This window comes from Gopherus flavomarginatus, chromosome 8 (assembly GCF_025201925.1).
Source record: "Gopherus flavomarginatus isolate rGopFla2 chromosome 8, rGopFla2.mat.asm, whole genome shotgun sequence".
NCBI classification, from domain to species: domain Eukaryota; kingdom Metazoa; phylum Chordata; order Testudines; family Testudinidae; genus Gopherus; species Gopherus flavomarginatus.
This window is the reverse complement of record NC_066624.1, coordinates 80,222,678-80,249,127: the sequence shown is the minus strand read 5'-3', so window position 1 is coordinate 80,249,127 and position 26,450 is coordinate 80,222,678. Positions and strand designations below refer to the sequence as shown.

The following is a 26,450-nucleotide window of genomic DNA, read 5'->3' as shown; positions in this document are numbered from 1 at the left end:
ACCCCCTCTGCTAAACATACCACAAAACACCCAGTACTTACCTTAGATGTCTTCAAGTCATGCTCCTTATTGGGTGACCCCTACTGAGACTGGGTGATCCTCTTTGTTCCCCTCCAGGTCCACAGTGGGCACCAGTGAAGAGATCTGTTCCCTAGATGTACTTTAGAGGGAGGGCCACAGCCCTGCCCAGACTTTTAAAAATCCTGGAATTCAGGATATACCCAGCTCAGGGACAGTGAAGCTCCATTCTTCTTAGAATGGCAGGAATAGAGCCAACGGCGTATTCCTCTCAATTGCATACTAGGAAGGAGACTCCATAAACCACACTGTATGTTGTATCTGTTGGGATGGTTTTCCATTTGTTTCCATAGCTGCTGTACTAAGTTTTATCTCACTGAAGCCTACATTTGATGACCTTCTGCTGTGAAACCGACCAGTTTTCATAGGCTTGTCCTGGATGAAGAGGGATGATTGGGAGATGACCAGGAGACTGGCTGAGCTGTTGGGGTACTCTGAGGTAGGAGGAGGAATATGAAGCATATGATCTCTTTTCTGTACTTACAGCAGGTTATGGGAGTAGTTTGTCTATGTGGGGTCGGGTGTGCCAGTGTTGTTCATTTAGAGACTTTTGACCTATTGATTATAATTAGGGCCCTTCATTTTCAGTCTTTATTTAATTTTTCCTGGGAATTTATCAGTGTTTATTACTACAACAAAAAACAAATGAAAATCAGTAGAAAAAACTATTAATAATTTTACTGGGTAAATATTGGGGCTTATTTTTGTGGACGGAAGGACAGGGAAAAAAATATTCAGTAGATTAATGCTTTCATGAATGGAATTCGATGTGGTTTGCTGCAGAACTAAAAGAGAACTGAAAAAACATTACCTTTGAGTTTAAGAAAACAATAGCTCTCTGATTCCCAAACTAAACTTTTCATTTGAATAAACAGTTTACTGTTGTAGACTAAGAACTATTAGCTTATAAATATTTACATTTAATACTTGGGCCACACCCTTTGCAGCACATACACTCAACTTCATCCTTTTTTCCTGTTTTTGTTTTTTTAAAACTTTCAATTACTTTTTTGTGTTCTGAAATGTATTTTGGTACAGACCGTTGTTTTCTTCCCATTTTAGTGTGTTAGATCTTTAAACCGTTCTCTACTAACATCTTGAAATGTGTACGTGGGGGGCGTGAGATTGATAAGTACATTCAGATGCGCACGCACTTCAGAGCTTGAACGTATGCCTGTTTGTTTATTGTGTGTATCTTCTAAATTAACACATAGCCTTACTTCAACAGGCAGCTTTGCATATACACACAGACTAATGTATTATCGTAATGCATATCACATGCAATATATGGTATTTTTGTAATAAAACAAGCTATTTTTATATATTTGAATGATACAAAAGTAGAGTGAAAATCGGAAAAAAACAAATACTTTTTGTAAAACCCAGGATTTTTTTTGGTAAAAATTATAATGTATTCATCCAGCTCAAACTAGATAAACATGATGGTTCAGCTGGGTTTTATCTGGAGTCATTTTTGGAAGCCCTCACTCATATTGAGTAAAGCTGGTCCAATTTTCTAAGCAATTTTTATTTTGGAAAAAACAAACAAACAAAACAAAACCCACAAAAAAACTGACCAGAAAAATGTTGAAAAAAATGAATCCCCTCTCCCTGTGCTAATGTAGCATCCTGCTCAGTTCCACTAAAGATAGAGACATCACAGGTGGTGTAAAGAATTACTCAACAGACTCCAGTCCTTTGAATTTTGTTGTTTATTCTGGCCCAAAAGCCAAAGCAAGATTCCGGGTGTACAAAACCCACTCACATTGTAATCTGTTCAAAGGTTCTGTAAAGATGAACCAAAATTATCCCATTTCTGATGCATCCAGCATCAAAACACCCTTTTTGCCTGCAAGCCATCCTCACAGATCTCTTTTCTGCACCTGAAATAATTTTTAAATAATAAACATTACAAGTGAATCCTCTAGGTGGAGCTAAATCCATATTAACCACTACTCTGTCTTTGAAGAAGCATAATGAAAAAGGATACTTTTAGCTTTCAATTAGTGTGTTTGTGAATTAAAGCTCCAACTCTAGAGGCTGTGTGTCCTTTCAGTATTTATATATTCATAGGTACACTTATAGTCCTCCTCACTGTATTAATGAAAAGTAAAGGGCTAAGTTCTGTTCTTAGTTGCATAAACATAACTCCCATTGAAACTTAATGCAGAATTTGTTCCACTATGTGAAATGAGTGTGGTTGTTTCAGTCGAGTTTTTAAGCGACTGATTCATTCATGGGAATGAAATGTAATGTTGAATGGTGCTCATAGCTGCAATCAGGTGAGTCTTTAATCCAGAAACAATGACAGATCTTGTTAAAGTCAGTGCATGTGCCAATCCTTCTTTCAGATTCAAATGCAAAGAGCAATTAAACCCCTTATATAGCAGAGACAGTATAAACAATGGAGGGACTGCCCAAGGCTCATGTCAGGTCAGAGCTATGTTGAGTGGATTGACGGGGATCTCTGATTGCAAGTATGGGTACTAGGATATTGGTTTTGCAGCCTGTGTGTGTTTAAAGGCAGAAAACTTTGCAGGAGTTATGAGCTGTGGGTCCCTGAGGGCTTGTCTACATCACAAAGTTGCAGCGCTGGTGAGGGGGTTACAGCGCTGCAACTTAGGAGGTGTACACATCTGCAGGGCATCACCAGCGCTGCAACTCCCTGTTTGCAGCGCTGGCCGTACTCCCGTTTTGTCTCTGGTGTAGAGGATCCAGCGCTGGTGATCCAGCGCTGGTAATCAAGTGTAGACACTTACCAGCGCTTTTCTTGACCTCCGTGGAATAAGCAGGTATCCCAGCATACCTGAGGAAGCCTCTGGTAATCAAGCTGGTCTCCTTCCCCGGTTTGCTCTCGCGTTCCCCGAACCCCCCTTGAAGCCGCCCAACAGCGCTGCAGTGTGGCCACGTCTAACACCACTTGCAGCACTGGTTGCTGTAAGTGTGGCCACTCTGCAGCGCTGGCCCTATACAGCTGTACTAATACAGCTGTAACAACCAGCGCTGCAAAATTGTAGATGTAGACATACCCTCAGAGTGAGCTTTTGGGCGCAGAGCTTGCTGGAGTGGCAGATGTTCAGATTTTTGAGCAAGGAAACTCATTGCCTGCTGTTATTTGTTTCTACTGTGTTCAGGGAAACATTTTGTATTACTTTTGTAAATAAAAAAGATTATATCAAAGAACATACCTTACTTGTAAGATCAATTTCTCATCTTAACAGAAACAACCCTGCAAGTCCCTGAATACTGGTGAAGCATTTGGGCCACAGAGGCAACAGGAAGATGTAGGCAGTAAAATTACGTGGACTTCTAGTCTAGATGTATCTAGTATTCAGAGCAAGGAATTGGGTTCTGTGTTCTACTCCCAACTATGCTAACAACTCCACCAATTTAGGTAAATCAATTTGTTCCTTGTTTATCCATTTGTAGCATAAGTATATGGATACTTCTCATCAGGTACTGTTAGTCTGAAGGTGCTTAATTCATGTTTGTAAAAGTGCTCTGAGATCCTTGAGTGAAAACAGTGTGACATAAATTAACATTATTTGAGACAATCACCTAAAAGGCTTCACTTCTGGGTTTACATTGTATACAGTTGTGTGGTTTCTTCAGATCCCCACATCAGCAGACCTCATTGGACAGGAGGTGAAGTGGGGCATGAGAGACCAGGGCCTTAGCAATAAGCTGACTAGTGTAACAAACCCCTTCTGTTTTCACAGGTTCGATTTTTTCTCTCTTGAGTGGCTTGGCATATACAATATATAGTGTCAAGCTTAACTCCAGCCACAATGGTGTCAATTGTATGTATGAGGGAGCATCCTGTATTCTTTGATTTCTAACTGAACACAGTCAAAGACTCAGTATGGGAGATTTCCAACACTCTGGAGTTTAATAGTACAAGAACCCGTGCTTTACTGAAAAGACCAGGAGCTTTGATTTTCTGCCTGACTTGCCGGCATTTTCTGATTACATCTGCCTCAGTGACATAAAAGCATGGTGGGGAAGGGAATGCTGCTCACATTTTATAAAAAGGAATGATCTCCATTTTATTAAGGCGCTGCTTTTAAGTGTAAGGTGATACTGTAGATATGATGCCTGGATTTTTTTGCCAAAATTAATTGGATAAAACACATTCGCAGCAAGGGATCAATATCTTAGGTAAGTATGGAAAAGGACAACTAAGGCATTATTTTATTCAATAAAGCCAGATTCTGATACACTTGTGTTGACGAGTAACTCACTCCTGGCATAGTTCTACTGAAAGCGTCTGGTTCGAAAGGAATATGTAGTACTTAAAGACACATTTTACAGAGATATTCCTGGCAAAATTCTGCTGCTCTTATTCACTCTGAGTAAGACTATTCAAGCAGTTCTATTCATTTCAATGGGAGTAAGATACTGCTCAGTGTGAATATGGATGGCAGAATCTAACCCCAAAGCTATTGACTTTCAAAGTTCTTTACTACTTTGCTTCATTATTCAGAACAAATAACATAGAGGTATGGGTGTTACTTTACACATGTCAGTCGCCTCAGTGAAGTCAATGGGATCACTCACATGAATGCAATTATTTGTGTGCTTAAATCTTAGCAGGACTGTGGCCTTAGTAGTTGGCACTCCTCTCTCTGAATGAGGAAGTAGTCTGGTAAGTAAGAGGTGACGTTGTGGTCAGGTAGCTAAAATAAAACTCTATTATCTGATGTGAGAGAAGGGGATTTGTGGGGATTCTAAGTGACAAGGCCTTCCAAGTAAAATCAAAAAATATATAGCATATTTAGCTGACCACTGCACGCCAAGAGAATGAGTGTATGGGGGATACACAACAGCGCCACCTTGAGTGACAGGTGGATACCCTACAGCTTTTCACATCTTTGAACTTGACCGTCAATCTTAAAAAAAAAATACACATCAGTGGCATGTAAATTATGGGGCCAGATTTTTTAAAATGTGTGCACATAAACCCGCATTTATAGGTCCATAAAGATGTGTGGCTTGGAAGTCAGATGTGCACAAAAGTGCATATTCTTTTGAAAACATGGCCCTATTCTTTGATAGAGATGATCAGGAAAATGAAGAAAGGCAGAAAAGTGGGGAGGAGGAGGAGGAAGACCAGACCTAATGAGGGCTGGAAATGCACTTAGATTAAAAATTATTTGAACACAATATCTAAACTATCAGTACAATAGATTAGGTGGTATTTAGCCCTCATTCCAAGTAAATCTAGTTATTTTGCTATATACGTGTGCACAGACAAACAAAGCAGTGGACAAGTGGGAGATATATGGAGAAAAGAAGGAGCTCAAGAATAGGGGGAAAGGACTCAAGAGAACAGAGAAAAGAAGGAAATCCAAGGAGGAGGCATGGACAAAATTCCACAGTATTCCTTATATCTCACAGTTAGAAGCTGTATGCAAAATAACCTTCAAATTAAATCACATAAATAAATTGCTGTTCTTATCACCTGCACAGATGTTGGTAAAAATAATGAATATATAGTATCAACAACTCACAAATGGATAGCTGAGAAGAGGGCTAAAAGGAACCTTCCCTCTGGTTTAATTTGTAGCCCGAACCTTTGTATTAAGTAAAATGAAAATATGAAACTTTAGAACAAAGTTCTCATACGTCTGAGGTTTTCAGTAACATAAATCACTTCATTTCCATGATTTATTACATCATATAACCCACTAATAACCTCATAATTCACCATTGCCCATTAATTTTTGTGTATAAATCCAATGACAAAAACAATGGACGAAAAAAATTACCAATCATCAGAGTGCGTGGGTTTGATTTAGAGCCACTCATAATATTAAACCTAGAAATTTCATTCTTGGTCATAATGTGTGAATTATACATTAACTCATTTCTTTTCCTCTCTGTGATACACTTGAGATTGAAAAAATCACTGATTTATTTTACATATGCAGCCTGAAATCATGTCGTTCAATATCCACAGATATTAGGTCAACTGTATAATTTATGAATATCAATGTAAAAACCACACACCTCCAAAAGTGTCCAGTAATGTATTGTTGCTGGTTGATTAGAAGTGTTATTGTGCAATACCCGGAGACCTGCATACATTCAATATTCAAAAATACAAGTGCAAAACCTAATGCTCTATCAATGACAATCAGCTCAAGGGCACATGAAAGTGAATGTTATTAACTATGCCACTTCAGCACATTCAATTTTATCCCCAAACTAATATTTCTTTATCAGTCTTTCATTTTTGTAAGCTGAATCACATGAAATGTATATTGCATGGTTATCAGATACAGATTACCGGTAATTTCAATAATATCTGTTCCCCTTTAGTTTGAGCAGCATCCATTATGCTGTCACATTAAAAAGAGTGAACAACATTCTTTATGGATTAATAACTATACTTAAAATTACATTAATTTGAGCAGCAGCAACCGCAAGTTATCACGTGATGGCTGTTTGGTGATCAATGTGAAATGTATTTGGTGCTCTCAGTGAAGTGGCCACATCACAATAACCACCATCACCACAACTGGCACTAATTGCTAACCTAGTTGGCCATCTCATGAATGGGTGTATATATACTAGGGAAGCACAGGGGACCTTTGCACTGCTGTGGACTGTGCTGGGCATTTTCCAGAGGCATGGAGTTGAATGGTGTAGGAGTCTGCCTTGAAACCGTAGTGAGCCTCTCTGGGCTGGTGTTGTGGCGTTTGCTGGAGTCCAGCAGAGCAGGATGAGCCAGGAAACCATGAAAAATTCCATCACAACCACAGTTTTGTGCACATGGCAGGCCTGAAGATTTTGAAGAGAATTAAGATAGATGATTCTTCTTTACACCTCCCCCCTAAATATTTTGGTCCCACCAGCCTCCTGCTGCAGAGGTAGAGCCCAAATATTTGCTTCTTTTTGCACCATCAATCAGTTTGCATTTCAAGGTTACCTTCATCACCAGAAAAATGGTTAGGGGTTTACTGTTTTGTCTAGTGAAAGCTGAGATTTTCCTTTATGGGGTCCACTACCAGCTCTGTTAACAAGGCATTGAGGATCCACAAACCCCTTCAGTTCATAAAAGCAGTGCTGAATTTTCACAACTTGTTTTCATGACATGATGGCTCCCACTAGTGGAAAGCTTGCAAACATCAGCTTCAATCATCTTTGCCTCTGAATCAGATACCTAAAGGCAGCCCCTTCCAGACTTGCAGATGGCTTAGAGGTGGGTTTGGATGTTAGGCTTTGTGCCATCTCTAGTTTTTACTGGTTATTGCTAGTGATAAATTGCTAGTTTGTAAATGAAGCTTCAGCATTTTCTTCTAACTTAACTTGGGGTGCAAATTAATTTACATTTGGAAGGAACACTATTTTTTGTGTGACTGTACCATCTCCTCAGGAATACAAAGGAAAAAACAAAACAGGAGCTCATCAACTGGAAGAGAGAGATTGTGCAATCAGTGGTAAAATGGCCACTTTAGGCTGCAGCTTCTGGTCTCTGACAATCTTAAAGGGCCAATTCCCTGAAAGGCATGCTGGCAACTAATGTTCCTGTAAGAGGATAAGCTGCACTTGGATAGGGTTGCCAACTTTCTAATTGCACGAAACCGAACACCCCTGCCCTGCCCCTTCCTTTCAGAAGCCCCACTCACTCCATCCATCCTCCCATCTTCGTTCACCCTTCCCAACTCTCACGCACTTTCACTGGCCTGGGGCAGGGGGTTGGGTGGGGGAGAGGGTGACGGTGAGGGTTCTAACTGGGGCTGCGGGCTCTGGGGTTGGGCTGGGAATGAGGGGTTTGGGGTGCTGGAGGGGGCTCCAGGCAGGGGTATGGGGCCGAGGGATTAGGAGCACAGGAGGGGGCTGCAGGTTGAGACAAGGGAATGGGGTGCAGAAGGAGGTGAGGGCTCTGGGGTGGGGCCAGGGATGAGGTGTGCAGGGTGTGGGGGAGGGCTCTGGGGTGGGGCCAAAGATGAGGGGTTTGGGGTTCAAGAGGGTGCTCCAGATTTTGCGGGAGAGTTCAGGGCTGGGGCAGTGGGTTGGGGCTTGGGCTTACCTTGGGGGGACTTCCAGTCAGCAACACAACAGGGAGCCTGTCCTGGCACCATGCTGCGTGCACCCCGGAAGTGGCCACCAGGTCTGGGTTCTAGGTGTGGGAAGGAGGGTCAGAAGGCTCCACGTGCCACTTTCACCCGCAGGCACCACCCCGCCCAGCTCCCATTGTCTGGGAGCCAGTGTCTGGGGTAGGGGCAGCGCACAGAGCCCCCATCACCTAGGAGCCAGACATTCTGGCTGCTTCTGGGGCACAGCACGGTGCCAGCCAGGACATGGAGGGACTAGCCTGCCTTAGCACTGCAGCACCACCAACTGGCCTTTTAACAGCCCGGTCGGCAGTGCTGACCAGAGCTGCCAGGGTCCCTTTTCGTCCAGGTGTTCCGGTCAAAAACTGGACACCTGGTCACCATAAATTACCAAAGAAAAGGTCCTGAGAAAAAGGCTTCTCCTGTGTATTGAATACTGCCACTGCACACCCTTCCAATGTCAGATATGGAGAGTAAATGAACATGATATGCCACAGTAATATTTTATACTTATTTTTCAGAATTTTCCACACTTTAAATGTCCTGTCTAGCTTTAAATTGCTTATGTGACGGATCAGCCACCAAGTCTTTTGAGAAGCTATTGCAAACCATCTTGTGATTAGAAAGTGTTTCCTGATGTCACAGAGTGAAATGGGCACTAGGGGACTAATGTATGTTCATAAGCCCTAATCCAAAGGCCGCTGAAGTCACTGTGAGTCTTTCCATTGACTTCAATAAGCTCAGGATGAGGCTCATGAACAAGAAAGGTGGAGATGTTCAGATAACATTTGAATAAACATCTGAATTTTTTTATTTTTGTCTATACCTCTGGCCCCAATGGGTATGTGTACATGGCAATTAAACATCTGCGGCTGGAGCACGGCAGCTGACTCAGGCTCATGGGGCTTGGGCTGCAGGGCTGTAAAATTGTGGTGTAAACATTCGGGCTCAGGCTGGAGTCAAAGCTCTGGAACCTTGCAAGGGTGGGAGAGTCCCAGAACCCAGGCTCCAACCTGAGCCCAGATGACTAAATCACAGTTTTAGAGCCCCCATATCCCAAGCCCTGTGAGCCTAAATCAGCTGACACAGGTCAGCTGCAGGTGTTTAATTGCTGTGTAGACATACCCAATGAGGTTCATCTATCTCTAGTCACACCCCAGACTAACTGATTACTTTCTATCACTGTAACTGTCACTTTTATCCAACAGGTAGAGATACTTTATGATGCCTTCATAAATGTTAATCAGTGCAGTTGCTGTTAGTGACAAAGGCTGAGGCCCCATTGCACAAGGTCCTGTACAAATATAAGAGACAGTTCCCAACCTGAAGAGTGCACAATCTAAATAATTGGTTGAAAGGAATAAGGATGGGAATGTTATGCCCATTTTACAGAAGAGAGAACTGAAGCACAGTTCTCCCTAGATCAGTGGTTCTCAAAGCCGGTCCACTGCTTGTTCAGGGAAATCCCCTGGTGGGCCGGGCCAGGCTGGGCTGGTTTGTTTACCTGCTGTGTCTGCAGGTTCGGCCAATCGTGGCTGCCACTGGCCGCGGTTCGCTGCTCATGGCCAATGGGGGCTGTGGGAAGCAGCATGAGCCAAGGGATGTGCTGGCCACCCTTCCCACAGCCCCCATTGGCCTGGAGTGGCAAACTGCGGACAGTGGGAGCCACGATTGGCCGAACCTGCAGACACGGCAGATAAACAAACCAGCCCGGCCCACCTGGGGCTTTCCCTGAACAAGCAGAGGACCAGCTTTGAGAACCACTGCCCTAGATCACACTGGAACTCTGTGGCAAAATTAATAACTGAGCCCAGGTCTTCTAATCCCAGTCCATTGCCTCTACCACAAGACCCACATTCCTCTCTTAGAAGGTTTTAACTTAGTTTTGGATATTGTTTTAACTAGGCCTAATCTGAACCATGATGGTTTATCTACCATTTGAAATATCAAGAACTAAAATTTTGTTCTTTTACTACAATAAATACTGAGTGGGCCAACCACTGTACACTCATTTATACTGCTGTACCTCCCCTGAGTTTGAGAGTATGGCAGGCAGAATTTGGTTCATGGTATTTAGCACTTAACTATCTTTGCATATTTTAAAAACCATTAAAGTGTACATGGTGCCTATTACAATGAGTTTAGTAGTTCAAAAATTAAATGTGGTGCTATGAGGAGTGCTAGAACATTAGTAGATTATCATATTAAGAATAACAATAATCCTACTCTTCTGATGGCTGTGTGTTCAGCAGGATATTGCTGAGAAAACACCACTGTACACAGTCCTAAAGCATCCAGTGTCTTTCAGTAATCTTCTGTTACTCCCATTGAGCTCAGAATTTGTTGGCTGAATAATGCAGGACAGACATCTGATCTTTCCAATGCCACTTTCTGAAACTCTTATGAGATGGTCTGTCTCCATTTGCACCCAACTGCCATATGCACCATGTGTTGAAACATGCACCAGACACAAGGAGAATTTAGATCAAAACAGAGCACACATTTTTCACAACATAGCACACTTCATAGAAGCACTAACTGTATAAAGGCAATTAAAAGAGATTTTGAAGGAATTTGATAGATTACAGGCTGGTGACACTACTGTGGCAATCTGAGTGGAAATCTGGCTTGATTTTACAAAGAACTGGAGATCCAAATGGACAAAATCATAAAAAAAATTCAGAGAAGCTGCAGAACCTTTCCATTACTTAGTCAACATACGGATCTCAAATACAAGGTGAAAGTCTGAGCCCAGAAAAGGAACAAGAGGCTAAAATATGGCTGGCTGAATATAATACTTCTTTCTCTTCTAGCATTTAACACCGAAGTTTGAGATAATCTTTGTACAGAAAATTGCATCACAGTTCTTTGTATGAAAATGGTGGAAAATTATATAAGTAAAATAATGAAAAGTAGGACAAGAGAATTCAGAATGTTGTCACCTTTTAAAAGCCACACATACTTGTCAGTTAGGTTCACAAACTGAATCAGGGAAAAATGTTGAAACTCTTACTCATTATGGAGTTAAGGTATCAGAATCTGGCCGATAGCATCATCTTATGTTTAATTTCTCCAGGGCTTTTTCAGGTTCAACAATTCTGCTTGGAAATACCTACAGGCTTCCATAAGCTTCTTCTATATCTAACCTAGATGAGAGTGAACAAATTTCAAACCAGGATGAAAGGTTCACTTTGCACTACCTCATTTTAAGTATCTTCTTTGTTTTTGTTTTAACAATGTAATATATATTAATGATGAAGAATGTTCTCAATATAATATGTAATAGCAGCATCTAATGAATGCAACTAATTATATGTACAACAGCCATGGCATTGCCAGCCTTTCCCTGGAAGCTCATCATGCTATTATGTGGTGTCTGCTGTATATGAACAAAATAGGAAAGAACCTTTGATGTAACATAAGCTTCTTCTGGATATAAAGAAAATGGAACATTGAAAATAAAGTCTGAAGTCTTTCACCACTTTAATTGGTTTAATTATAGGAGATAACAAAAGATCACTGACTCCCTTTCTACCTGTTACCTGTTTGAGATATACCTGGCTTTGCTCTTTGGCTAGGATATGGCCCAAAATGGCCTGTACACAGATTATGACATTGATTCATGTGTGGAAGAATGGCTTGAAATCTAAGCTCAGAAAACTAGTGCCCAAAGAACAGAGCAGTTCAACTGCCTTGGGAACAGAGTTCTAATGTATTGGTAGTTGTCATAGGTTTCACCCTCACTCTGAACTTTAGAGTATAGATGTGGGTACCTGCATGTGAACCTCCTAAGCTTAATTACCAGCTTAGATCAATGGGCTGCCACCATCCAAATGTTTGAGTCATTTGGAAAACTCTGTCTCCCCCCCCAAAACCCTCCCCTCCCTTGGTAGCCTTGAGAGACTCCTCTACCAATTCCCTGGTGAACTCTGATCCAAACCCCTTGGATCTTAAAACAAGGAAGAATTACTCATTCCCCCTCCCTTTTTCCCCCCACCAATCCCTGGTGAGTCCAGATCCAATCCCCTTGGATCTAAAAAAAACAGGGAAAAAATCAATTAGGTTCTTAAAAAGAAGGCTTTTAATTAAAGAAGAGAAAGGTAAAAAAAACCTCTGGGAGATAGCATACAAGCCGATCTCACAGACAACAGATTCAAAACACAGATGATGTTCCCCTGGGCAAAATTTAGTACACAAAAGAATTCCCAATTTGATTATTCCTCTAATTGCACAAAGACAAAGTCACAAAAAGAAAATAAATATAAACCTATTTATTCTTTTCTAATACTTACTACTCTGATAAGAGGCTGGTTCCTTGATCTTTTCCACTCTGGCTGAAACTGAAACTGACTCTAAACAAAGGCAACTTCCCTCCTTCCTTTTGAAATATCTTGTCCCCCCATTGGTTCCTCTGGTCAGGTGTCAGCTAGGCTAGGTGAACTTCTTAACCCTTTACAGGTAAAAGAGGCATTAATCCTTAACTAACTGTTTATGACAGTAGGCATAATGAACAGAGGGTCAAAGTCCCACTTTTGCTGCTCAGCTGATGCACTTCCATATACTGCTTGAAAATGATACCAGATTCCATGCTGAATGCCTAAATGCATTAATGAATTAATGAAGCCCTAGAAATTATTCTGCATTATAGGCTATATTACCTACTAAACACAGATGAGGGCTAATGAATGGAAAGCCAACAATTCCACCACAACTTGCCCATAAGCACGTTACAACTGCTGGATCAAAACCATCCAAATATGTCAATATCCTCCTGCACTGTTCTACTTTTCACTAGCTGTAAGTGTCTAAAGTGATTTGCTCTTAAGGCAAGAGTGGACAAACTACAGCCTGCGAGCCAAATCCGGCCCCCCAGCCATTTTAATCCAGCCCTTGAGCTCCCTGTAGGGAGCAGAGTCTGGGACTTGCCCCACTCTGGCACTCCAGCCAGGAAGCAGGGTTGTGGGCCGCTCCATGTGGCTCCTGGAAGCAGCAGCATGGCCCCCTTCAGCTCCTATGTGTAGGGGCAGCCAGGGAGCTCCCCTCTGCACACTGCCCCCACCTCAAGGGCCACCCCCGCAGCTCCCATAGGCCGGAAACTGCAGCCAATGGGAGCTGCAGGGGTGGTGCCTGCGAAGGGGACAGTGTGCAGAGCCACCTGGCCGTGCCTCCATATAGGAGCTGGAAAAAGCACAAGCAGCTGCTTCCGGGAGCCGCTTGTGGTAAGCACTGTCCAGAGCCTGCACTCCGGAGCCTCTCCCTGCACCCCAAGCCCCTGCTCCAGTCCTGAATCTCCTCCCACCCTCCGAACCCCTTGATCCCAGCCCGAAGCACGCTCATACACCCCAAACTCCTTATCCCCAGCACCCGCACTCCCAGCCAGAGCCCTCATCCACCCTGCACCCCAGTCCCCCACCACAACCCAGAGCTCCCTCCCACATCCTGAACTCATTTCTGGCCCCACATCAGAGCCCACAGCCCAACCAGAGCTCTCACCCCCTCCCACACCCCAACCCCAATTTTGTGAGCATTCATGATCCACCATACAATTTCTTTTCCCAGATGCGGCCCTTGGGCCAAAACATTTGCCCACCCCATCTTAAGGGATACTGTAAACCACAACTGTTTTTTAAAAACCATTGGTTTTTGGTTTGTTTTGTCCCCTTTCTTTTTTAACTAAACTTTTATTATTTCAGAAAGTAAATACACATACACACACATCAGCTCTCTCCCACCCACCCCCCGCCCACTTTGGCTGCATCTCCTTTGGGCTATATTTATGAAACCTGAGATAGCTTTGTCAGTATCCTAGTATTGTTCATTTTGGTCCATGCATATTACAAGGGGAGTTTCCAACAGCAGCATGCTTATGCACTACTCTGCAAAATTATGGTATGTGCAATCCTTTTCTCTCCCCTTCTCCTATCTTAAAGCCAAATCCAAGTCTTGGATAAGCAGACAGAGAGTATTACAAAACATTTCTTAGTGTCATTGCTTAGAGATTCACTGGAAGTCTGGGAAACCCTAAGATAAGGCCCAGCTCTAATAGGGACTGAAATCCTCCATTTGTGCAAAGAACAAATGTGACGTGATAGCAACACAAGCCTCCCCCAATACCATTCGACTCATGAGGCAGGAATTTGGCCCTACCAGTTCTACATCCCAAAAGTGCAAATGACATTCATAATATACCTCTACCCTGATATAACGCTGTCCTTGGGAGCCAAAAATCTTACTGTGTTATAGGTGAAACCGTGTTATATTGAACTTGCTTTGATCCACCAGAGTGAGCAGCCCCACCCCCCCTGGAGCACTGCTTTACCGTGTTATATCGGGTGGCGTTATATCGAGGTAGTGGTGTATAATACAAAGATGTGATGCTAGGTATAGAAGAATCACTCAGCACTACTTTGCTTTCCTTAACAAAACACCTACCATGCTGTGACTGTTGCTTATTACATGAATGAGAATCGTGTCACACTTACTTTGTGCTACCCCTGTCTGTTTGTTGTAGCCTCTCTCTCATCATATATGCAGCTGTAAGCTTTTTGGGCCAGGAACCATCTTTTCATTAGTATAAGTGCTCAGCACCCAGTGGAATGAGGTCCATTTAGGCACAATACAAACAAACAACATAAATGGCAACCCAAAGCATTAGAGCAAAATACAGCAGCCTGGCCAGCTTCTTTATGGGCTCAAACTCTGCTGTCCTTTGCACTCATTTAACTTCATTGACTTCCTTTGTATTGCCTGGGTGTGACTGAGAGCTGAATTGGGGCTATTCTCTAGCAAAATCTCAGCATGCTACTGCTTTCACCTGTAATTATCCATAGATGCAAGCTTGAAAAATTGTTGCAACATTGCATAGCCTTTTCTCTGCTACGAAAAGGAGCACAGCAGCAGGTGACTGGTATTTAATTAACCACATGCAGATAATTATCTTTTTAGTTCCTGGATTAAAATAGTGCACAATGAGCACACAGGAGGTGTAGAAATTAGGTAAAAACTAATGGATTTAAATAACCGTGAGTGCAGCAGAAAAACAATTGGCTGGTTATTTGGAATGAAGGGTCTATGTCCCCAGTGAGTCCAGCAACATGATCCATGTGAATAGATTTCTGGGCACGGAGTCTTACTGACGTCACTGGGATTCCAACTGGGCATAAGAATTTGCCTGAATGGATTCCATTACAGGATTAGCGCCTCAGCTGGTAACTTGAAATAGTGGTATTAAGAAATGCAGCTAGAAGGTGACAGGTAGGAAAGCAGTACAGAGCATGTAGTATTTTCAATAGGCTTGTCCACAGTATCAGTGAGGGGGCCAGCTGGGCTTTCTTGGTGTTATTTACAAGAGGAAAGTTGTGGGAGAAGTATACTGTTCCCAGGTGACAAGAGAACAAAGCATGACTCTCTTTCTCCATGACTAGCAGAAAAGAATAAGAACACTGAGAAAATAATTAAAAAGTGCCCCGAACCAATATGTAAGAGAAGGTTAAAAAGTCTGTGCTCAGGTGCAGACATCAATCCCTGAGACGCTAAATTATTGCAATTTTTTGGTTATTTCTAGCAGTATGTTACTAGAAACATAAATCATCCAAAATGACAATGGTAAAATATGGGATTATAGCTCCAAAGGCCATCGCTGTCTCTAGGATGTATGTTGCATATTTGAAAACACCAGAACTGTTCAAAATCTGATATTTTTGCTCAGAATTCTACACTTCTCTCTTCATCTATTTTAAAATATACTGGATTTCCTCTGCTTAATTCTCTCTCTTTTCCTGTCCTCAAGTCTTATTTATTGAGGGCCTCTGTGCAAATCAGATTTGATACTCAGCTACCTAGCTGTTCTTCATCCATTCATGCCCTTGAAGTGCCCTCCACTTGAAAAGAAAGCATCTTCACACTCACAGGTCACAATTCCATTGCTCTTCTTACTTTGCTCATCACAGCTGGGAGTCTCTTCCCTAGGTTTAAAATGTCAAATCTCCATGAGCAGATGTTAATGGCTTTGGTGACAGGCTGCTCATCACCAGGAGATTTAGAGTTCTCAAAACACAGCTTGATGCCATTTTGTGCTTTTCTCTACAGTGCCTGGGCAGGCTAAAAGCATATAGATAGAAAGGATTATGTACAGTATTTGCTGTATGCATGGAACAATGCCATTCTGAATAGAGAAAGTAAAAACCTTTTAATTATCTTATTCTTGCCATAAATGCAAGTACCTTTAACCTGACTTCAGTAGTCCCGGTGTCTTACATAGAGAAAAATTGTAAGTGATAGGAAATGATCTGAATATCGGTCACTGTAACAACTTTTTGAAAACCAAAAGAGGCAAATAATGCTATAAATTGCTGTGCTGAGGAAAATTTCTCCTGCTGATCAGGAACTTGATCCTGCAAGCCTTATTCATATGTATATTTCTGACTCATGAGTAATCCTACTGAGTAAGTGAATAGGGTTGCAAGGTTAGGGCCAGAACAGTACCTTTGTATCAGTGAAGGCTTCTCTGAGGATATTCAAAGTACCATAAGAATGAATCTTACAAAATGACAATCATCCAAGTGAGGTTTTATCAATTACCTTCTTTTTGATTAAGGATGTCCTGACCCCCGTTTGAGAAAGCTGTCCGAGTACTATTTAAGGACTAAATTGAAGATTACTGGGACTATTTGTCAGGGACTATAGGCACACAGCCATATTAAACAAAATTAAAAAGCACAAAATCAGCAAAGACACAGCTGACAATGTATCAGAAGGCTAGCCGTGTTAGTCTGGATCTGTAAAAAGCGACAAAGAATCCGGTGGCACCTTGGCATCTTGAACTTCTAGACCTTGAAGCAAGTATATTATATCCTACTGGAAAGCTAAGGATTTCCCACTGTTTGGAGGTAAAAAGCCCTCATGGAAACCTCTATTTTTCATTTCTGATGGGATATGAGATATCAGACTTAAAAGCAATCACTGCCCTAGGACTGAATATTGCCTGTCCTGCATCTGACACCAGTGCAATTTTTGGGGAAAAGAGGGAAAGATTTCAGTAACTGTTTGTTTGTTTTTTGAACTGGGCTCTGCCTGAAATTGCTCAGAAGTTTGAAATAGGATCCCCTCCGGCTGCAATTTTCAGCCCCACGTGAGCTGGAGTAACACACGTTAGCTCATCTCCTCTTTCACAATGAAGAAGATCTTAGGTGGCTTAGGTTGCATTGTCTTTGGAATGGCTAACATATATAAGTATTTGAGAATGTAAACTGTGCTCTGGCTATTAAGCATTTTACATAGATTAATATTTTATTTAATATCATTTGCCATGTAGACCGCTGACAGACAGTCTGTAATATGCAGCTTTATTGTAATCCTCTGGTTCAACCCTCAGGAGTTCTTGAGGTTAGCATAAATGCATTTTGCATTAAAGTCTTACAGAAATATTGTACCTATCACCTGTTGTTTTTGTGCACATTATATTTATGGATTATTGTTGGAGTTCATGGGACATATGCAACAAAATTAGAACTCAAGCTGTCAGTGCTGAGGCATCAGAAAGAAACAACCCGCAAATCATCTTAAATTAAAAAAATTACGGAACTCACTGGAAAGAGACGTATGCTGTTGTTAAAATTTATTACATTAAAAAGTCTCAATTATCTTAAACATACTGATGGCAGTGGAGTTAAAATAGGGATGAATTTGGCTTGTTAGCATGAGAATATTATAAGAAAAGAATAACATAATATTGCTATAGCGAACATAATGTACCACATAATGAAATACATGGATCCATCAGACACTCTGACTAAACTAACGCACACAATTACTTGGACTGGAAGGTGCATTGTGTATGAGCAAATCAATAGTCTGAGAAAAACAAACATACACAGAACCAGATTGCTCCCTCTAGTGTTAAAAATAAAATGGAAGGGGGATCATGGTAGGGAAACCCTCTCAAGGATCTCCTTGCAGATGAATTCTCCCATGTTTCCAGCAGTGAGGCTGGGTCTGACCACTCCATAGAACACTGACTTAACCCCAACACTCCAAAGAGACTCCACAAGGCTCCTCTGCACAGAGGCCCCATGCCTCCACAACACCCTTGTGCACCAGTGGCCCATCCTGTTCTCTGATAGCGCCACATCTGCAGGGTGCCCTGTGTCCAGGGACCACTCTCAAAGGGGAATTCCTACCACAGGATGGCTGGGGGCGGGAATGTACACAAAAAGATAACACAGAGTAAGGTTGTATTCAGGGACGGCACAACCCATTAGGCAACCTCGGTGGTCGCCTAGGGAGCTAACATTTGTGGGGGGCGACCACAGCGGCTGGACCTTCTGCCGCCTCTGTTGGGGGTGGGACCTTCCACCGCCTAGGGTGGCAAAAAAGCTAGTGGTGCTCCTGGTTATATTATCTTCTATTAGTAAGCTCTGTGGGGATGGTGGTGGGGAATAATGCTGCCTGTCTAGCCTTGTCTGCCCACTCTGCAACCAAAAAGTCACTGTGTTGTTCACGTACTTGACATATGTCTCATGCCACAAAGTGCAGCCACCCTCATACATTTCACATTCGCAATTTCTATTCAGTTGTGTTCTCCTACAAATCATGTTTGGAAATACTTAAAAGAAAAATATATTCAATTTCTGCAGTCAGAAATATAAGCGGCACTTCTCAGCATGAATGAAGTGTGAACCCTACCATGTCCAAAAGCAAGTCTGATAATGCAAACGGTCTTCAGAAATTCTGGACCAAATTTATGCCTGGTGTTAGCCACCCTGGACTTCCAGAGAGTTACACCAGGGATAAATGTAACCCATCATTTTCATGCTTACAGGGCCTGATCCTCATCTGGTAAATGGGCAGATAGACACTGAAAGTCAATGGAGTTATACTGAGTTACACTAGCTGAGGATCTGACCCTGCAATATCAGGTATCAAGCTGCAAAGTTCTAAGCAACCGGCAGTGGAGTAAAGATGGATGTTGCATTTTACTTTCCATTCCTTTTTGTTTTCATAAACTCCCATGGTGATTGTCCTGAATCAAAAAATCTCAGATTCACATGTTACATTCTGAAATGTTGAGGGTGTTTAAATTCTAAACACAGACCTCGATCTAAAAGTTGTGGCTAAAGCCCACCTCTGCTTATGTGTGATTTGCAGATCACAATTTTATGCCTCATTTAGTCAATCACACAATGCCAAAAAAAGGCAGGATTTGACTCGTATTTAATTCTTACCCCATGATAACAAAAACTCCACAGATAAAATACAAGCTTTGAGCCCAGCTGGTTAAGACGTTGTGTTCTGTTAGTTGCACAGCACCTGCCAAATTGTGATGTGGCGGAAACCATGACATTCTTCAACTGATCCTAGCATCTACCATACCCCTCACTGGCACACTGAGGCTGGATCCTCAGCTGGTGTAAATCTGCACATCTCCCCTGACTTCAGTAAATATATGCTGACTTCCACCAATAATCTGGCCCTTTAACAACTTTATTTTTAAAATAAATGTCTCATCTTATTCACATGATGGATTCAGAAAGGAAAAATATAATCTGTAGAAAGTTATAAATAAGCATTATTCTTGGGAAATTGTCACTTCATTGTAATAGATACTGTATTTTTTTCCCATAAGTCTTTATAATAAGTACAAAGTTCCAATGTGATGACTGAGGCATATATATTTTTTTAAGTTAGCTGCTCCCTATCTGGAATGTATTGAGGTGTAAGCATCTTACAAAATGGCTGTTGCTATGGTGACTTGAACTATTTTGTTGAAAAAGAAGTCGTTCAATAAAGCCTTCATTTTCAAGCCCATAAAAGCTGCTTTGACAGCTCTATCTTAGGAAATGCATTCTCCTTATTTGCCTCCATTTTAAATGATGGTTATATATGACAAAGCATTCTTTTTCCTTCTGGTTTTTTTGCTTGATTACACCTGAACTTGAACAGGAAAGGGAAATCCAAAAGGAAGATTTTTACTTGGCATAAGATGGTGGCCATTACACATCAACATTTGCCATAACATACCATGCAACTGCTAGAATTATTGTGTCATATTATCAGCGATGAAAACTATGATGTCCAAAAGCAGTCTTAGCATTTTTGAATGGGCCTCAAACATTTTTTTGCCTTCCTCCGATAGAATCAGCTCTATCCACTTTGATTGAACAGGACTACAGCTGTTGGGGAGGGTTAATGAGATGATCCTTTGAGATACGTCCAATTTTAACTAACTCATTATATATAGATATGCACTGGGAGAGAGTGAATATATGGCGACAAGGATGGATCTCTAGCCATTCCCCACTCCCCACTGTAGCCTCTTCCTGGACAAGTAGATCCTAGCTGCTTGTGCAGGGGTCCATGCACAGTTCTGTTTGTCAAGGGGCAATTGTTGAAATAAGCTGGAAATCTGGGTTGTATGCACATTTTTTTGAATTTGGACTTGTCACTTTTAAGTAGAAAAGCCAGAACATTTCTGAGAAAAGTTTGAGAAAACAATTTTTTCTTTCAAAAATGTCACAGAAAATGCTTACCATTTTTTGACCAGCTCAACCCTGTGCAGAAGCCTGGTGATGGTAGCCAACTACAGAAATTAGTAGAGAGTATGAGCTTCCTGAACAAAAATTATAAAAAATTAAACCTGAACTCTTGTTAGTATCCAAAAACTGAGGAAGTCACTGGCCCATCTGCCTGAATCTGGAATCCAGTGTTCTTTTTATTTTGAGTTTAGTATATGCGAAAAAGACTTTCTCAAGGATTGTGGCTAACCATACAGAATAAAATGTACACAGACAGAGACCACTGAATTACACTGTACTTGAGGACACTCAGATATCTGAAAGGAATTCACAAATGTCACTGAACTGCACAGTATTTCCAGAATTATGGATGGGTGCCCCAATCCTTTTAATGTTTACTCCATATCTCTGAGGTCTTTTTATTTCTGTTTGACCTACACATTTAATCAAACAGTATTTAATTCAGAAAATGTATTTCTCTAAGTACCAATACTGTGCATTGCATGTTATGTAATGTATTGGAGGCTGCATCATAATAGTCTTCAAGGTGTGATTTTATGGCCGAGAAACAAATAAACCATCTTGACGGAATAAGTAACAATTTTGAAATCAGTGCCTCAAGTTATATCAAGCTACAGCAGGTAGTGAGATGTATAAATAGAGGAGTAACTATAGCAGTAACTGCAAAGATGGAGAAGTTCTTTAAAAAAATTGCATGTTGATCCATGGGTTTATCCTGGCGGAAGCATGGGTTAGAGCCATCAGAAGCTAAACTTTATCCTTGAAGGGGTGAAAATATTCCAATAAATCCTTTTCAGCTTAATCCCTTATATTATTGCCTTTGATTTCATCTACCTTCAATCTCACAAGTGCGTGTGTGTGTGTGTCAACATACATACAAAAAGTGCCTAGCAGAGTAGGCCCTAATCCTTGACTGGGGCCTTTAGGCATTACTGCAGTACAAATAAGAATAACAGGGTGAACTGACTAGACACTTGAGGATGAATGGATAAAACTCCTTTTGGGGTTCATCATTACCACTTGTAAATTCGGGGGAAGGGTTAAAAAGAACAAGTGATATACTACATTTGCTAACCGATGTTTCCTGTCCCTTTTAGTACAGGAACAATTAAGCTGGTGTATCAAAGCAAAGCAAAGCATTGGGATTCAGTAATGTTAGGCTGCTGGCATGGCCATTTCTAGAATTGTTAGTACTGTATTTCACCAGACTCACTTTTTGAAAGTCAGACAAGTAGATCTAAGTTAAGATTTCTACATGATACGCTGAAATATGATGTGCTAGGGATTTTCATTAAACTTTCATGTTGTCATTTTAGAGAAGTTTGCCCTTAGCAATATGCATGCAACTACCTTCAATGGGAGCTGAACAGATGTATCCAAAGTAGCAGTATGCAAAAGTGAAAACTTTCAGATTTTTTTTTCTAATTTGCAGTGTGTTTCAGGCAATTTGTGCATGAAAATTTTTGCTTCCCTTCCCTCCAAAAAATGTGCTAATTTTTTTTTTGCATCAAAAATCAAACTAATCATCTCCTGCACCAATTGCAACTCTGCCTTTGCAAATGCACCCATTTTTGAGTGTATCAAAGTATCAAGTATCAACCTTTAGGCCTTGAGAATGGGTCTATTTTAACTGTATATCTGGCCCAGTTTTGAATGAAAAATTCAAAAATTGATTGGGATAATTTTTGCCTTTAACAAAGGACAAGTCTCAAATTTGCAGCAAAAAGCCAAAACACAGAGTACTCTTTGAGGTAGCTCTGTACTGCCCCTCATTCTGGGCTGTTTGCAACTAGCACAATCTAGCTTTTACTTATTTATTGATGTGGAACTGATGCCTGCAATGTCTTTTGAGTGATTTCTCTCTCTCTCTTTTTTTTGAACTTCTAGAGAAGGAAGATGATTTATATTTTAAATTGTACATAGCAAAGACCATTATTCTAATCATCACAAGAAAGCTACTGGAGAACTCTATGCAATAACAAACAACTTTAGGTTCCAATTAGGGTGACCAGATGTCCTGATTTTATAGGGACAGTCCCGATTTTTGGGTCTTTTTCTTATATCAGCTCCTATTACCCCGTCCCCCACACTCCCTGTCCCAAATTTTCACATTTGCTGTCTGGTCACCCTAGTTCCAATCCTGCAAAAGGACTTAAATAGTCATACCATAAGGACCACACCCACAGATCCCTTTCCATGTTTAGGCCTGGATTCAATGAGTTACTTAAGCACTTGCCTAACTTTAAGCACCTGAGAAGTCCCATTGGCTTCAGTAAGACTATTTTCATGCTTAAAGTTAGGCACATGCTTAAGGCCCTGCTGAATTGAGGCCGTAATCTTTGTATATTAAACAAATTGCATTATGCATTAGAGAACTATGAAGGCTTGTACTTTTATCTCTTGTGGCAATATTTGATCTAAATCACTGTCAATGAGAGTTTTATTCTAATAAATGTGTAAAACATGATGCTTTATGACTCAGAGCTACATACAAATGTGTTTCTGTAGCAACAGAAATTAAATTAAGCAGCAGATATGATATCTTGGAAGACGCATTCCCCTGAAGACCATTAATCAGTATGTATGATGCATATTTTATCTGATTTTCTGTAAACTTTTCACTGAGGCTGGCGTTAAAGATTTAAGAGTCCTACGTCATTGGATAAAATGAATTCTGATGAACTGTCACTAAGAATATTTTAATTATATTTGATTGATTGTTTTAAAATGTTGTCTTGTTGCAATGTCCTAACATACCAACAGTAATTATTTTGTTTACATCTATGTTAGAATATGAGGTTGCTCTTGAGTTCCTCTGTGGGTTTGGGTTTTTCATTAGTGGAAAAGCTGTACATTTCATTTGGATATGTCTACAGTACAAAAACCCCTTTAGACAGACAGTCCAGATCTTTAGCTGGTGTAAATCAGTATAGTTTGGTTGACTTCAATGGAACTCTGCCAGTTTACACCATGGCCTAGGTCCAATGTAACATTTATGCCTGTGCCTAGTTTTAAGCATATGAATGAGTCCAATCGATAACAGTCTTGGATCCAGACCTTAGGACCCGGTCCACTGATTTTAAGACAAGAAAAAAAGAAAAGGAAAATGAGTTTGGGTGAAGAGCTCTTTGCAAATCTTCAAGGAAGCCATTCCTCCAAACCGAAGCAGTTTAACACAATTCACTCCAGAACTTGTCAGTGCCAGGCCTGTTGCTGTTGCATGGGATGATCCCAAAAGGCCGTTTCCAAAGCCTATTGAGCTCATCTTCCCAGGGACTTCCATGGACTTTGGCTCATGCCCTAAAGAAAGAAGGTCTGAATTTAAGTCCAGAGTTCAGTCCTAGGCAGGCAAGGCTGTAAGTGATGAGAAAGGAGCGTGCTTGGGTCTTGTGGGTAGATATTTCTGGGATTGGGAGAGTGTGGGGAGAACCAGCAGAGAGATCGCTGGTGCAAAGAAAACATCTGTATTTGCCTCTTACTATATGTTCATGTGCTTCACTGTAATTATTACTTCTCCATACTCATTTTCTAAAGGGAGCATGCTGTGGATGATAACTTATGTAATGGCATTTTCTGCAAAACTAATGTGGAAACTGGCCTCAGGGATGAGATATCTCCAGATAATCATTTTTCAAAAATTACGTTTTTGATTTAATTTTTTTTAACAGATACCTGATATAGTTTACAAAATGAGAAAAATTCACTCTATTATTCAATTAGCATGTGGTACAGACCAGTTCAAATGGTAGGGCCAGATCTTATGCAGTGCTGAGATCAGCTGAAAAATTCTGAGCACTCCCAATTCCCATGGACTACAGTGAGAAATGGGGACTCTCAGCAGCAGCATCAATGATAAAATTACCACTTATTTCAAAGGGAACAGGATTGGGCCATTTATTATAAGTAGCTACTTAATGGGTATAGGCTCCTCTCAGCGCCTGATTTACTGTATATCATGGCAAATAACCAGGACTCCCTTAACAGGGAGGAAGACACATCATCTATTCCTTAGGGAAAAAAGAAACTTTTTTTAAGGCATCAAAGCAGTGGCGGGCAACCTGAGGCCCATCAGGGTAATCTACTGGCGGGCCGCAAGACAGTTTGTTTACATTGACCGTCCATAGGCACGGCCGCCCGCAGCTCCCAGTGGCTGCGGTTCGCCATTCCCCATCATTATCAAAATGGCCAGATTTTATGTAGAGACTAAGATTGATTTAAAAGGGAGAGAGAATAATAATTAACCATTGTTTTAAGGAAATTCAGTGAACTTCAGCACAGTTACTTGCAAAGATAGAAATTTTTGGGAAATAGAGTTAAATTATTATAATAGTCTGGCTCTAGAGAATCTATTGCACACTTACAACCCAATTCTGCAAGGTATTGCACAAATGCTGCAGTAGTTCTGAGTACGTTTAATTCCCACTGAAGTGTCGTTCTGCAATTTTTCCTCACAGGATTAGTCCCTACTCATATTAGCAGCCAAACTGATATCAGTGAGATTATATATATCACAGGCTGACCTAGTGCCCTCTGGAAGGACACCAATCTGTTGTGAGTGGACCCAACTGCTGGTTCCATGTGCTCATAATTCAACCAGATTTGAGAAGAGTCAGGTAACTGTTCCTAGTTCTGGATCGCTAAGGCATGCTCCCAAGCAAGAGTCTGCCTCCTGTCTTTGGGACATAGTACTCTGCAATCTGGCTATTTTAGACCCCAAAGCTAGTGCCTCAGCCCTCCTGAACCACCCAGTTGGTTATTCATGTTCCCTTAGTTCATGACTACACAGCCAGCAGTAGCGAGCCTCCCAGTCTGGGTCAACGCACTTGGGCTTGCACATCTCACGCTACTATGCTAAAAATAGCAGTGTAGACAACACTTTGAACTTGTGGCTTGTGCTCTGAAGCCTAAGGAGGGGCATGGGTTTCAGAGCTTGAGGCTCAACATTTACACAGCTACTTTTAGCACTGTAGCGTGAACACCATAAACCTGTCAGTAATCTGGGCTGGGAAGCTCACTGCTGCAGACTGTGTAGACATACCCTTAGAGTTCCATCTTGCTGTGGGCACTTTGAGCCTCTCAATTAACCCCTTCAAGGTCAATGTGTCAGGTAAACAAAGGCTTAGCAAAGGAATTTTTTAACCACAGTCACTTTTACTCTTAGGAAAGTACTGCAGAATTACTGTTCTATACAGAATAACAAACAGTCTTGAGATGCTCTCTAGTCTGATCTCACCCCTTTTTGTGAGCCTGAGGTCTGGTCAGTATTTCAGGCAAAGCAGAACCCCTCCTGCCTTCTCTCTCCTTCCAGCCCAGTCTTCTGGTTTGCAGCTGTGGATGACCCCCTTACTCAGAGAAGCCCCCCTTAAATACAGTCACTGACCCTGTTTTACCAATGGTCTAGACTGGGAAATTTTAGCCCCTTTCCCCACTCCATTGTGCATGAAAGTCCACTGTCCCATGGGGATGGGCCAGTAGTTGAGACACAATCATTGCTGATGCCCCTAGATTGCTCTGTGATGGCTTCTCAGCCATAGTCATTCAATTATGTGCCAGGGCTCTACTACAAAATAGATGTTCTAATGCAAAAGAGAGGTTACACTGTGAAATGAAGGTCAAAGTGGAGGTTACAATCTAAGGTGGAGGCTGCAATACAAAGTGGAGTTCACAATTTGATACAGACGTATCTCAATTGGTCACAAGTTACATACGAAATATTTTGCAGGTTTGGTTATATCATCATTAGGAGTGGAGGATATCTAGTCCCTAGTTACATAAAGTA

General features: G+C 41.3%; 1 long non-coding RNA gene across 1 annotated transcript in view; it reads left to right on the top strand.

Annotated features, from left to right (window-relative positions):
• Nucleotides 1-432: 432 nt before the first annotated feature.
• The window catches only part of LOC127056400 (uncharacterized), a 64,870-nt gene continuing 38,852 nt past the window's right edge, over nt 433-26,450 (top strand). The window contains exon 1 of the long non-coding RNA XR_007775800.1: nt 433-517. This is a non-coding gene — a long non-coding RNA (uncharacterized LOC127056400). The remainder of the gene's footprint in view (nt 518-26,450) is intronic.